We start from the raw sequence: 15,123 nt of genomic DNA, 5'->3' as shown, positions 1-15,123 counted from the left end.
TAGGAAGGATACCAAACTAAATTAGTGTAGACAGTCAATGAAAAATGAGTATCTATTCTATGAATAAGACAAAATCCTCCCCTGAGTAACCACCACCACATGTGCAGCAATGATTACGTGAGCCACTTAAAGCAGTCCCAAACTCCCTCCTGTCCATCCAATTCTATACAAAATTGCTTGCATAGAGAAGTCATATATATTCCGTTCAAGTATAGCTGTTGCCTGTAAAAAATCTATTCATTACATGTCAAGTTGGGGCAAATGAATGGCATAACCTTTGCAGAATTTCTCCTGTTATTTGTAATTACTTTATGAAAAAAGAAGCCTGAACACAAACTAAAAGTGATTCTTCCTTTGTCAGTCGGTTAATCAAGATGCACTTGAAAAGATCTAAGGGGAGTCTGTATTGATAACCCTATAAAAACAAGTGGTCTGCTGCTGTTAATTTAATGCATTACAGCTAAGGATTAGTTTTCCCTTTAGAAGTGAAAAGGAGAAAAGCCATATATGTGTTATTAAACACCAGCAATTAAAAAAAGATATGTGAGCGTGATTATGTTTGCAGACTTGGCAGCTGATGCTTAGATGTCTAACCACTGTATACTCAAGCTGCTAATGGCATTTTCAGTGACCATTAATGTGAGATTAGAGATGTGTATATATATGTATATATGAGAATGAATAAAAAATTAATTAAGAATGTGCAATTTATGCATATGGAGTTCTGAACGAAGTATTCACTTTTTGGCCTCATCACTTTAAAGTATAAGCTAGTGTCTGCTAAAATAATGAAGAGAAGGATATTTTCTCAATCTCCTGTTGATTTTCATAATTTAAAAAATAGAACTATTTTTACAACAAAAATTTATTTCTTTATCTCAACACATTAAATGCCAAAAAGCTACTTACACAAATTTCCAGTGAAATGAATCATGTAGAGTTAATTTTGGCGTAGCCCACGCCATTTGCTCACCAAATGATTCACTGTTCCATGCAGTGACATGCTCTGTCTTAAGTTCTCTCTCATGCATATAAACTTGTGAAGTGGTATAGATAAATATTAGGAAAATATTGCCTAACATAGTAGTAGGCAGTGGTAGAGTAGTTTACTGTGTTCTAGAGTAACTCTAGCGTCGAGAGTTACTTCTAGTGTCGTGAATGCGCATCTTTAATACTTTTTGGTTAAAAGCTGTCCTTGCTGTGTTTGATGGGATTTTAGCCTTAAATATACTGTTTATTGACTTCCAATATGTATTCACTACTGCCTCTGAAAATGCAATAAATCCTGCTAAACTCACAAGTGCTCAAGTCTGCACTTACCAAGGTAAAGTCCTTTGTGATCATATGTCATTAAAATTATTGTGATCTCTAAATCTAAAAACCTTCATGTATGAAAAAAAACTCTGCAAGGTCAAGTGCTTTTGAAAGAGAATGTTTTGTAGACTATCTTAAATGGCTTAGATAACATCAGATGGCTCTTTTTTCTCTTTGAAGTAAAAACTTCTGCAAATTGCATAATTTATTAATCTTCCCTTATACAAGTTGAGATTTATATACCTAAATATTTGGAGTGTGTTACTGAACTCTTACATTCTATAACAGTAAGTGTTTCAGCATGAGAAATAGCTATGCTTAAATTGACTTTATTTCCTTAAGTGAAAAAGGATTACACACTCTCCTGTGGGAAAATGTGTTTTCCTCAAGAATTCTACAAGGGAGGAAAGGAACTTGAACATTCCCCTGCAGCCAGGGTTTGCCAAAGCCACAGAAATAGGCAGATCCTATGACTTTATTGTCTACTTTAAGCAGATGTAATCTATAAGTAGCACTTAAAAAAAAAACAAACCAAAAAACATATATGTAATTTTTTTTTTTAACTGAAATGTTTGATGATTCTAGCTTAGGTTGCTGTTTCCACATACTTTTGGTGAAAGAAAAATTGGAAGGTTCCTTTTTAGACAGCCTTCCAGGGAGTAGATGTGCAACAGTGTAATGAAAAATTATATTTACAGGTTTAACCAGATAGTGGGATATAATCCTGTGCTTAATTGTATTTATTTCATTCAGTTGAAAGATTATTTATCTTATATTGCTTTATATAAGTCAGGGCATAGAAACATCATCCTCTCCTCCAAGTAATAGTGACAGATGAACCACCCTCACCCCAGCAGAACCAAGCATATCTACATTCCAGACACATCTCTGTCTGTGCTTGAACAAAACCACTGGGAATAAAGTAATGAGAGCTGTGCCTTTTTTCATGGTCTTCCTCTTTTTTCTAATACACAGGCTATCTATAAAACATTGATTATAGAAGACATTAATATTTTGAAATGTATGTAATGTTACAGATTTTTCCATAGTTGTAATGTGGATATAGTTCCTGGTTTATAGTCCTGCACTTCCAGATGTTCTGATTAGGATGCCATATCTCTGTATTATATTTCCCATTCAGGAATATGCCTGCAGATGTTGCACAAGTAACCTACCCTATCTATTTGGTCAATCTGTGTTTCTCAAGACTTACCTATTCATAGCAACTGCACCATATGGTAAATGTGATGCTCATGTTTGCTGGACAGTTTTGTACTTGTGCAATTAAACAAAATCAAATCAAGTCCAATAAGTCCAAGTGTATAATTATGTGTGTACAGAGGCTATATACATAACCTTTTCAGTAAACCCAGCTTCTCCTGAATGTCTGGATATGCCATATGTGAGCAATAACCACAGCCACGGTTTCTGGAGGATTGATAGTCATATTTCCTCTGAGCTCTCTCTAGTACATTCTCCAGACTAGGTTTACTAGGTAGAAAGAGCATCCAGGGAATGCTAGATATGTTTGTCCCACCCGTAACTCAGCTGAAGTTTCTCATCCTTAAAAGTAGCTTGAGGCTCAAACTGAACATGGTCCTTATTTCTTAAATTCCCTTGGTTTACTATTTAAGATAAGGCATTTCTTTCAGTGGAATTAGCCATATCTAGGGAAGCCTGTCAGGATTTTGTACATTTTCTATAGTTGTCCTGAATGATAATCTGAATTGTACCTAACTGCAGCCAGGTTTTGTTCTGCTGCAGAATTTGTTATAAAATGATCATATTTGGACAGAGAGTTAACTAGAAACTGAACACTTTTCATCACACTATCTTTTTTGCATCTCTTTTGTTATTTTGGATTATTTTATTGAGGAGTCATCTGCATTGTATTCTACCACAAAATAACTTCAAAAGTTTCCCATCATTTCTAGTAACTTTGAGAGACTGCGACACTTTGATGTCACCCACTGTGGTGAGACAGTCAAGATGAATGTAATTTAGGGCACAGGTGAACGGAGATGTAATATCTTTCCCTGACCCATAAAGCAATCATGTTTTCACCTTCGCATTTATACAGTGGAGATAAAAAAAAAAAAAACCTGAAGTTTCCTTTTTACCCCATCACCTCACTGGTCTTTCTACAATAATTGATGAAAACACCCTAGATAAACTTTGTATTAAACTACATTAATATTTAACAGTTTTTCCATGGAGGGTTCTATGGAACCTCTGTCTATGGATATTCTTGTTTAAACACATATGAGTATAGGTGATACTAACTGCAATAGGTTTCACAAGCGGACTTCTGATTTTACAGATCCTCCCCCCACAAAGTGTTTCTGTTTTCATTGGTTTTGCTGATAATTTTCCAGGTGCTGACCTGGATTTTTCACCAGTTTGATGGATAGCAAGCTACTGCATATTTAACTACTGTATGCATTTATTCACATTAGTGTCCCCATGACACAGTAAATAATCATATAATAATCCAGTCATTTTTGTTCCTAAGTAAGCTTGTAAGAGTAAGAGTATGCTCTCTTTGACAATCTAATGTGTGTTCTTGCTTTTGCCATCACCTTTACAATAACCAAAAGATTAGAAAAGTGAAGGACAATTGGAACACAGCATCAAGAGATATTTGACAGAACTTTTGTCCTAAGGCTGCTAAAGTGATGCATTTGTCCCCATCTCACACTTCCTTTGACTTTTACTGCACTTAGTCTCCAGCTGGAATGACAGCAATTCTCAGCATATTAGGTCATTAAAATGATGCAAATCCTGGAAGAATTACTTGCCTTGCAAACAGGAGCAGGAAAACTGGTGTGTATGTATATAGTAAGGCCAGTTTGAAACATATCAGTCCTAACTGCCTGTTAGAATGCAGATTAGTTGGGTTTTTTACTTGTGGGAAAAAACTTACTATCAGGTTTACTATCAGAAACCTAGATCAAAGCTTTAGGGTTTTAAAATTGTAAGTCAGTACTTCTATAGAGTGCAGTGCAGGTTCTGGCTTCTGTGTGCATCAACCAGACCTCAGTGATTTCAGTGGGTATTTATTTGAGAGCAACTCAAAAAATAAACATTTTTATGGTTTTTATAGTAATAATAGGAATCCTTTAGAGAAGAGTGAATTACTTTTTTAATAGCTGTTCAGTGAGGATGCTCTCATGAACTGTTTTAGGTACAGACTCCTGCTAAATTTGAAGTTACTATGAAGCAGGTGTGAAGTGGCAGAGTATAGCAGAGGCAGTTGCTATTCTAGAGGAACCAAAGGTGGCAGACCTTAAAGGTGTTGAAGCAGAGCATTTGTAACTGAGCTCTCATTAATTTCATAACTATGATGCTGCTGTATGTTGCAACTGTTTTGAGAATTGTAAGCAGATTCTGCAAACACTGCCATGGTTTCTTGCTAGAATAGTGTGACTTCTGGTACAACACAAAGCTGAAAAGTTACTTTTGTACATCCAACTTCTGGTGTTCATACTGCATAAAGGAACCCTATAACTTCAATCCTGAACCAAAGAAGTTCTTCTGTGGGCAGTGGTTGAAACTGACTCACAGCTGAGCTGGAACTTTGGGCCACGCTGTGTGGTTCAAGTCTCTGCAGGGTACATTTGTCAGCCTCATGAAAGAGATTAATGAAATGGTGACCCATTTAGCACAAGCCTCGGTGGATTGCTAATACACTTCAAGAACTTCACAAAATCTTTTTGAAAGAAACCAGAGATGTTTTGTTAAGAGCATTTTGAAGGACTCTGGGGTGCTCCATGGCCAGTAAAGGCCTTGTTGGGACAGCTGAAACATGCACTTTCTTGATTCAGCTGTATTAACAGTCAGATATTGTGTGTATTGTCTCTGTTGGAATGCTGTTTACCTTGAACTCCCTCAGGTCTCAAAGTAAAGTTGCATGGAGAAATGGGTATACAATTTGTCTGTGCTGCTGTGCTACTTTGTCCTATAGACTGGGTTTCTTATTGGCGATGGTTATGAGGAACATGAAGTACGTAATCAATCTATGATTTACTTTTCTTCCTATTTGGCTTTTCTCTCACATTCTCATTAATTTTCCAAAATATGCCAATATAAAGCAGTTTAACCTCCTGCCTCTGTTCCTCATATAGGGTATAGGGTTTTAATCTATTTTGTTTGGATTGCTAGGCTGGAATAGCACAGTAATAGTGTCACTATTGGGCATTTGCATATTTAAGCTGCAAACCTTTAGAATCATAGAATCATAGAACTGTTTAGGTTGTAAAAGTCCTATACGATCAAGTCCAACCATTAACCCAGCACTGTCAAGTCCACCATTAAAACATGTACCTAAGTGCTACATCTACATGCTTTTTAAATGCTATCAGAGTGATGAATAGGTAGGAGCACAGACTAGTGGCATTTCCAGCCATTAAAATTTGGGCCATAAGAGTGTAGCACCAGAAAATGTTAAAAGCCATTATGAGGAAAATGAATACCAGCAATGCACTAACAGATTTCCAGTCTAACACCTCATAACTTCACTGGAACGGCAATTTTAATCCAGGCATCCTTATCTTCTTGATGGAGTTTAGCCCCTTAGTCTGAAAATGGGCTTTATTTAACAAGGACTCCAACTGAGGTACCTGCATGGAAATCTAGTTTACATTTTAGGGCTCTACAGGGAGAGCAGTATCCTTGTGCATCATCACTACAGTGTTTCTTGTTACCAAGCTGCCATCTCACTCTTTTGCTGCATCCTCTAGATATATTCAATACAAGAATAAATTCTTCCTGTTCACAAGTATAAAAATAGGTTTCCAGTACTCTTTTTACTAGGTTTTAAACTTGCCTGGGACAGGATGGTCCTTACTTTCCCTGTGGTCACAAATAATGTAAGAAAATTCAGCAAAAGTACAATAATACAGCAAGGTAAGGAACTATCTCCTGCTCTCCACAGCTGTGCTATTGTACCTTTGGTGGAGAAAAAAATTAAAAAGTAAAAACCAAATGTGCACAAAAATTCTGTAGAAAGGTACTGTGTAACACACGAGATTATGTACTGAAGTGTGCATATATGCTTCTAATCTAAGTGCAGTTATTTTCAATGTTATGTAAATATATTTCAGTGCAGATTTTCAGACTTTGCTATTGATCTTCTGGATTTTATTTTCCATAAGTGCTGGATTATACCATTTTTTAAAAATTCTTTATTTAAATTATTTGTTATTTTTTTCTTAAGTTAATTTTTAGAATTTTTTTTAAGACTTCTCAATCTGTTTGAGTGTTAAATCTTTTTCTTTTTTGGAGGGATTTTTCAGATTTCAGACACTGTCCAGTATAGCAAATTTTCTCTGAAATCCTTATAAAGCTGATGCAGAGGTGCCTTTGGAAAATAACAGGGAATGCTAAATTTCAAATCTGAATAGAGATTCTTTTTAAGATGAGAAAGTCTAAAAGGATATTTTTATATGCTAGTTTGCTGGAGATGTAATTGAGTAATGGTTATAAACTGCAGAAAAGAAACTTAGAACTAACAAGAGAGTTGATACGCACCTGACAAATAATGGGATCTATTCTGAGGAAGTTGTTGACTCCTTTTGCTTTGTGCAGATATCTCGCAAATAATGACAGTCCTAGAAATACAGAGCTTCTTTTATGTCAGGTAAGTGTAGCTACGAATGAAAAAGCTTTCTTCTATTTTGTATTTTTTAAGATGCTTTTTTCTCAAGACATTTTCTCTTTGGCCATGAGTTTTAGCTGAGGTGTAGATGTAGGTGTAAAACTCATAATCCAGGGATCTACTGAATAAATGCCAATAGGCTTCTCTAATAAAATTATGCACTATGCCTGAGCAGCCAAATTAATTAGAGAAAAAAGCATCTATTTGCAAACAAGTATTTTGGTAACCAGTGATGAAAGCACAAAATGAAGGTGACTGGTTCTCTTCATTGTCTTCCAAGGGATTGATCAGCTACTTGTAACCAGCTTCATGTCCTGAGCTACTGGTGTGTTTACAAGTCTGTAATAAGAACTTTGGTAGTTTGTTTATTTTCCTTGGGATGCTCAAGGTCCTGTTTGAGAAAATACCAAGTCTAGTCCATGTTCTATTGTCACAGCTGCACATCCTTCGCTCTGCATTAACCTAGATTTTTATTCTGTCTTGGTTCTTCGTTTCAAGGACCATTGTGACAGGTGTATTTTACAAGCCTTTTGCAGAGTGATCTTAAAATGGGAAGTTGTAAACTGTTAGTTTGCTCTCTTAAAAACAGCTCTTTGCCAAGTGTTGCCATCAAAATGAATTAGTCCAGTGGATGCTAGCAACCATGACTGTGTGTTTAAAATCCGCAGTCTCTTCAAATGCTATGGTGCCAACGATTTTGGTATTTTCCCTGAGACCAGCTTTACCCAAAATGCAAAGCTCTGGAATGTTTTTGGACAGGCAAACAAGAAATTTCCTCTCTGACACATTAGAATTGTTGGAGTCTTTTTCCGATGGTAACCCAGATGTAGTGACACCATTTTTCATGCACAGTTGTTCTTAATTTAAGCTTTACGTACGCATATAAATATGATTAATTGCAGTTATGCTATAAGGTTGTTCCAAAAACACACCCAGCAGTGTGCAGTGCTAAGGATCCAGAGGAAATTCTGTGATGCTCCAGAGGTTAAAATGGATTTTGTCATCGCTAGGAGCACCCCCAGCAGCTTTCTGATTTAAAGCAGTGTTTGGTTTTACAGCAGCTTCCTGCAGGCTGCCTGTGGGCTGCTCTGTTGTCTGGAATATCCCTAGGTTTTGCATAATATTTTAACAAAGATGACAAAGACATCTGGGGGAGACCAGCCACAGCCCATTTACCATGTAGTTGTGCCGCCTTTGCTGCGGGATGGTTCCTTGCCTGGAGCTATGGTAGCAGCAGATCTGTCCTGTTCTGCTTGCACACTGCCAGCGTATTGCAACTCCTTGCCACTACTGGCCTTATACAGATGAACAGCAAAGATGCATAAACATTTTAGAGGCACATAGTTCACAATTTATTTATGTATTTAGATGCAGAACTAAACCTATTTAAATTAAAAACCTCTCTTGGATGATTCAAAACCTAAACAATGGAGATCACAGGTAAAGAACAAGTGATATTTTGGGACAGATTAGGATTTTAATATTATTAGTCATTTTAAAAATACAAGCTAGATTTTGGTGAGTTTTTTTTTTTTTTTTTTTTTTTTTTTGCTCATAGGCAGCAGTTTTTGCCTTTTGAAAAGTAAGAATTCTTCCCTTTTCAACCCAAATGGGAATCAAGACTGTATTGGGGCTGAAGTAAAATTGATGCTTGTTTGTGTGAAAGGTCATGAATTATTTCAAATATGGCTAAAGGCAAAAGTTAAAGCTTTCTCAGTTCCACCCCAGCAATAATGACCTCGGAGTATTTATCTTAACAAGAAATAGTAAGATTTAGGAATTCCCTAATACAAGAGTTCTCACTTTAACTACAGACTTTGGCTATTTAGGAAGAGCCAGACACCTGTCTGCAGAGTGGACTTGAGACTGTTGAAGGAAGGCTTCCTGGATGGTTTTGCAGTCACAATGTGTCTTCCTTTATCCTGATACATCCCCAGCTTCCTGGATGTTCACAAACAAAAATCAGACTAAATTTAAGAGATTATTCTCCCTGTTTTGATCTTCACTATTTATCATGACTTCAGATATGTGCATAACAGTCCATTAAAGAACCCTATTTTAGTCATATTTTCCATTTTCATAGTATAAACCCCACATGTTGTCTAAAAATCATGATCATGGTTTCAAGAGGGAAAATGCTGCTGAATGGCAAGTGTGTAACTGGTAATAACTTTTTTCCTGCAGTAGAAAATACAAATAAATTAAAAACAAGCAATGTTTTTAGTGTTGGAGTTTGGGTTTTTTTCTCAGAAAAAAATGAATTTTTATTGAGAATATTATAGTTGAAAATATTTAGCATCTCTAGCTCAGTCCATCTATAGCTAATGATTCTATACAGTGTTTTGGAGTGTAAAGAAGAGTGGTTTGAGCTTATTTGCTGTCTGCTGATGTCGGTGTGGAAGACAGTCCACTCAGAAGAATTGTACCTTGCCACAACCTATCATTGTCTTATCAATAACCTTTTTCTTCCTCTGGTCTTTTTAATTAAAGAATTTACGTGGTATTTGACCAATACCTTATTAGCTTGACTTAGGGAATTCTGAACTTGTACTCAAATGTCAAGGAGTTCATACTAGTGTCTGTTCATATTTTGTTGCATATGTTAAGTCCCATTATGGCTCCCTCTGGACACAGTCACGTTTTAGATATATTCTTCACGTACTGTTTTTACAGAGAAGCTGGTTTCCATTGTTCCCACAGATAAAAACTCCTGGCATAGTTTCATCTCCTCTCAAAAGAGCTGCTAACGCTGGATTTAAATTCTTTCCTGCTGTGAGTTGCCAGGCAACTGACACCCAAATTCACCTGCAAGTAGCTGGTTTTGTCCATTGTCAGCTTCACAGGCATGGAAGTAAAAAGTCCATCCAGCCACCTTGGCTCTCCTGAGCTGGGTAGCTTAAGCCAGCAGAATCCACACAGAATGGAGCTAGAAGGCATTCCAGTCCCTCCACCCAGTACTTCAGTTTCCATGCTTAGAGAAGCAGTTACCTTGCTCCAGACAAGAAACAAAGCCAGCTGATACTTGTGCTTCCACCTCCTGTGTCTGAAGCACGAGGCATTTTACCCAAAGCATTTAAAGTGTGAATAGAGTTTGATTAAAATTCCATTTAGCTTGAAATTTCTTGCCTTTTTGTCAAGTGCATGTTTTTTATTTTCTGGTAGCAGGAACAGGAAACTAACCTTCTGAGAATATTTCCCAGTATTGATATAGTTTAGCTCAGGTTGATGATGTTCTGAGCTTACTTGTGTTCCTTAAACTCACCAAGGGAACACAAAGCCATTGGCATTATTAACAAATATTTGTGAGAGCCTGGACTTTTTTTTCCCCATGTCTCCAGACATGTATTGTATCCTTCTGGTTTTGAACAGTTATTTTTTTCTTCTGATTCTGCTTACAGCAAATACATGAACAAGGTTGAAAGTGCATCCACTTTTTATGGTTTCTAATCAGTCAGGAGTGCAGGCAGACTGCATGGGAATAGGACTGGTTAGCCTGCTTAGCAGGAGAAAGAGGAAATGTCACTGTGCAAAAGTATGATGTCATCCTAGTAAAATATGGAGATGTTAATAGCTGTGATTTCCATTTCAGCTGACTGGTATTGCCTCTTTCCTCAACCATATGAAACATTAGGAACTCAAATTATCAAAATGCTGAAATCCATAGCCAGCACAGAAAATTTTACCTCCATGTTGACACACCAAATAATATGATGCTAATAACAGATCTGACAAATGTCATGCTGAGGGCAGAATCCTCATGCTGAAGGCTTATTTAAAATGATTCTACTTTCCTTAATGATGCGAGGCTGTGTGTGAGATCAGTCAATAATCACCTTTGCTTACAATGGCAATCACTATATTGAACAAGCCCAGGCACTCTGAGGTTACCTTTCTGCTGCCCAGCCAGGTGCATTCAAACTGGCTGGCCTGCATCTCACTGCACTTCTGTCCAAGGAGGTTATTGTACAGGTGCTGCAGGTTGTGGTGCATCCCCCACCACTGCCTTGGCACAGGCACTGACTGACAGCAAGCCTGTTGCTAATTACTAAGTGGCTGTCTAAAAGGCAGAAGCCTCTAATGGATAAAGAAATTATTACACACTTGGAACAGAACAAAGAATGCGTTTGTTTCCATCTACTGAAGGAAGATCTTCAAATACTACAGGGAATGTACAACAACAATGACAAAATGCCAAAGATGGGGTCTTGGGAGCTAGGTGTCTACTTAGTTTAGGCTTTGGAGGAAATAGAGCAATTCTGATTTTATGAATGTTTTTCTTAAAGATTAAAAATAGCTTCAGTTTGTACCATAAGTCTGCTGAGCAATGAGATGTAGCTTTCCAGTGAATACTCAGCCTGAGGACTTCAGTTACCAAAATGATTTTTTTAGTTAACACCAAACACAAATAATATTTTTCATATCCACAATAGTATATCTTTTATATAACAATTCTCAAATGTGCAGAACAGGAATCATACTAACAGCTGGGAGTGCTGGCTTTAAATCTAGTTGTTCTTTTCTTAATTTTCTCTTATAGTTAGTCTTAATCATGATATAGATGTTGATCATTTCAGGTTCACAGCAGTACTCTTGGCCAATGGATATTATGCTGCACTTTCAGCCAGTTTATTGTGAAGAGGGAGACATTAGAACAAACGCATTACCCAAGGAATTCTTTTCAGCAAATATTTACTGTAAAGCTCCAAATGCTGTGCAGGGGTCTGTGTACCAACCTATTTATGAGTCTTAGGCCTGCACTGAATTGAATCTACTCCCTAAATAAAAATCTCATTCTGTAGTACATAGTCACAGCTAATTTTGCAAATTCATTTAACGAATCATAATAGCATAGATGTGGTCAGGCACGCTATGCTATTGCTTGCTGTTTAGGTTTTTAATGTGTCACATGTGTGTCACAGTCACTTTATTTGCTTTTTAAAAAGCAATTACTGTTGAAAAACTGTTGGCATTTTTTTCTACTGGATAGAAGAAATTTTTGTTTTTTCTTAAATGCAAAATTCACACAAATTTTGGAAATAAAATCCTTATTGAGCGCAATTGGGAGCATTTATCAAACCATGTTCACTTCTTTCATTTCCCCATATTTAAAACATTTTAATGAAACATTTATTGCTTGTTTTTATTAAATTTTTTCTTAAAAGCATAATAACTAAGAGGGAGTTTTCTAATAGGTTTTAGAGCTTTCAATTTACCCTGTGTTTTGGTGTGCTTCAATAGGCATAAAGAACCAAGAAACAATTGCTGAAAAATATTCCCCTTCAAAATCAAGTGATTTGACAGTTATGTACCCTGTGCAATGCACAGTGGATGTGGGAAATAAAGGTGAGAACTTAAAAACAATTTCTGGTAGATAAATATCTTGATTCTTTTCTTCTAAATTACCATTACTAAGCTAAAAAATGTTCACTTACAGAAAAGGGAATCCAGCAGGGGACAAAAGGCATGGCACTTTTAGAGGTAAAAATGCCAATGTGTTCTTTTCTATGTCTTCTGTTTAATAAAAAGCAAGGAAGGTATAAGAGTTAGAATGTATTCTTGTGAAGGATATTAGTTATTTTAGAATAATCTATGACAGCAAATATTTAAAAGAGCTTGGAGTTAAATATATAAAAATTATAGCAGGAACTACATGAAGAAGCCAAGGTTGGGACTTCTAATTAAACCAGGAAAGGTCACTGAGAGCAATGATGCACCCTATTCCAAACTAGGTTTTGTTTCTGCTTCTGCTGAATGAATAATTAACACTCTGATCTTGTACATCTACTTAGAATTAAGGCTATGACACAGACTTAGAAAAGGACTTCAAATCCATACTAATAAAATGGTTATTACACCCTTGACCTCTGTGTAGTGTAAATAAATATAGAATCTTGGTGGGGTTAATGGCTTAATCTCAGTTAATTTGGGGCTTCTGGGATTTGTGGCGCATAACATTAGAATTCCTTTCTATTGCCTCTTCCCCTCCGCCTTCACCTTTCTTAGTGTGGCAGTAGATCTGGTTGGCATCTGCCTTGTAGCATTAGGGTACAGCAGATGATACCATAAGTAGCTTAAATTTAAGCCTGATCCTCATCTCTTTTTTTTTGATACCTCCCTGTCACATAGTGTACTTTTTACCCTTCACTTTGGATGTGTTTGGGGAAAAACTCATGAAACATTGTGCAATGTCTCTCCTAAATTTGCTTAATTGTACAAATTGTTCTAGTTTGTCTAAAGTTATTTTTTTACCTTTTTTGTCAATAACAATCCTCAGCTACCTGTGGTGCCTTTCCAGCAGTATCACCCACCATTAAGCTTATCCCTGCACCAAGAATGGACAAAAAAACCCCATAAACTCAGCAAAAGCTGTTTTGAGAAACATCTCTGAGGGGCACCAAAGAGTAGAAATGTTTTAGCAAAAGAAAATTTTATTTTCTGGAAAACTGTGGCATGCAAAGAAAGTACATACTTTACATCCTCCTTTCATTTCTAGGGAAGTTTCAGGCATGAGGATTTTGTCTCAGTGTTGAGCTATGAGCTCTACTAAGTGAAATGCATCTAATAATTGAATAATTAGAGAAGCTAAAAGTACTTGCAAGTATCAGTAAGTCACCCTGATGGCAGCTGAAGTTGTTTGCTTGAGTGCTGCAGAAAGGGGCACTGCTGAGCATTACTGTAAATACTCCACCTTGTACAAAAAAATGTAAGAAAGCTACAGCCTGTCTTCATTTTATACATTTATTGGAAGTGGTCATGGATCTGAAGTGCAACATTAGGTTTTAATCAATGAAGGGAGGGTGGAAACTTTCAAGCATAGCCTTAGCACCAAAGGGAAACTGTTTTATAAAAATGATCTGTTAAGAGAAATATAGTTTGCTTTTATACAGGAACACATCTCTCTTGTTTGTGGGAAACAACAACAAAACCAAATCCCTGCATGGCCAGATCTTCTGAATAAGATATTTATTGTTCTAGCAACATGCTGAGACACGTTGAAAAATGAAGAGCTCAGTATTTGCAAGTTGATATAAAAATATGTCTGTGTGCATGTACAAAATCAAATATCTGGGAAAGAAAAGCTTTCTTTATTAGAGGCTGGTTTTCCTGCTTTTTCAGTGCAGTAAAAAACGTGAAGTTAAAATAGTCTATTAGTAGTTTCTAACAGATTTGTTATGTAGTTACTTGCAGAATTTATTAATATTTCCATGTGAAAATGAGGATTCCTTAGCTTTTTCAAGAATGAGAAACATCACTTTCCAATTCAAATTCACAGGCAGTGATTCCAAGGTAGCACACGGTAGCATTCACATTCCCAGCACACAGGTCCAATTGCAGTTACTTGACAAATGCTAATTTATTTTGGAATATTGATGCAGATACAGTCAGTGCCAGATGGTATCTGTTGCTTCTGTGTTGAAGAGATCCCTTGGACATCTATGGCTGGGATTGAACAGAAAAACATTGAGGTCAGAAGGTACCACTGGAGGTCTCCAGACCATGCTCATGCTCAAAAGGAACGACCAGTTTCAAAGACTGAACAAGTTTCTCTGGACATTTTCCCAGCTTAGCTCTGTAAATCTCCAAGGGAATTCCTAAAAATGAAAAGTCTTTTAAATTGGAATCTATGTCATGTTGGCTAAGGAGGCATCACTTCAGTAGTGGAGTCTTGACACTTAGTAGGAGGCAAGATGGATATCCAGGCAAGTATGTATGTGTCCACATGGGAATTTACTTTAGCAGACTCCAAGATGTGAGTTCCTTGTAACCCATAGTTATCCACTTGCTCTTGCCATTCCTTCTCCTTATGACAGACTTAAAGGTAAAGCTTCTTTAGTTATCTCAGAAAAAGAAAAAAAGATTTATTTTTTAGGTCACAGTACAAAATTTGTGATAAATGAGTTTACCATTGTTGAAATGTTGTAATGTCTTAAAAAGAAAGCATATTATAATTCCATCCTAATAACTCTGAAATTAAAAAAGGGTACAGAGCAAAAAAAGTGTAAGATGTGTGTTTAATCCATTCTCCAGCTTTTCACCATTTTGACATTCAGTGCAATGGGTGCAGTAGAAGTGCTCTGTTTTTCCAGTTATTTATCCAGTTCTGATGACATTCATCACAAACTTTCCAGCAGCCAGGAAGCAGAAAATAATAT

Source organism: Melopsittacus undulatus, chromosome 10, assembly GCF_012275295.1.
Source record: "Melopsittacus undulatus isolate bMelUnd1 chromosome 10, bMelUnd1.mat.Z, whole genome shotgun sequence".
NCBI classification, from domain to species: Eukaryota; Metazoa; Chordata; class Aves; order Psittaciformes; family Psittaculidae; genus Melopsittacus; species Melopsittacus undulatus.
This window is presented reverse-complemented; position numbering follows the sequence as displayed.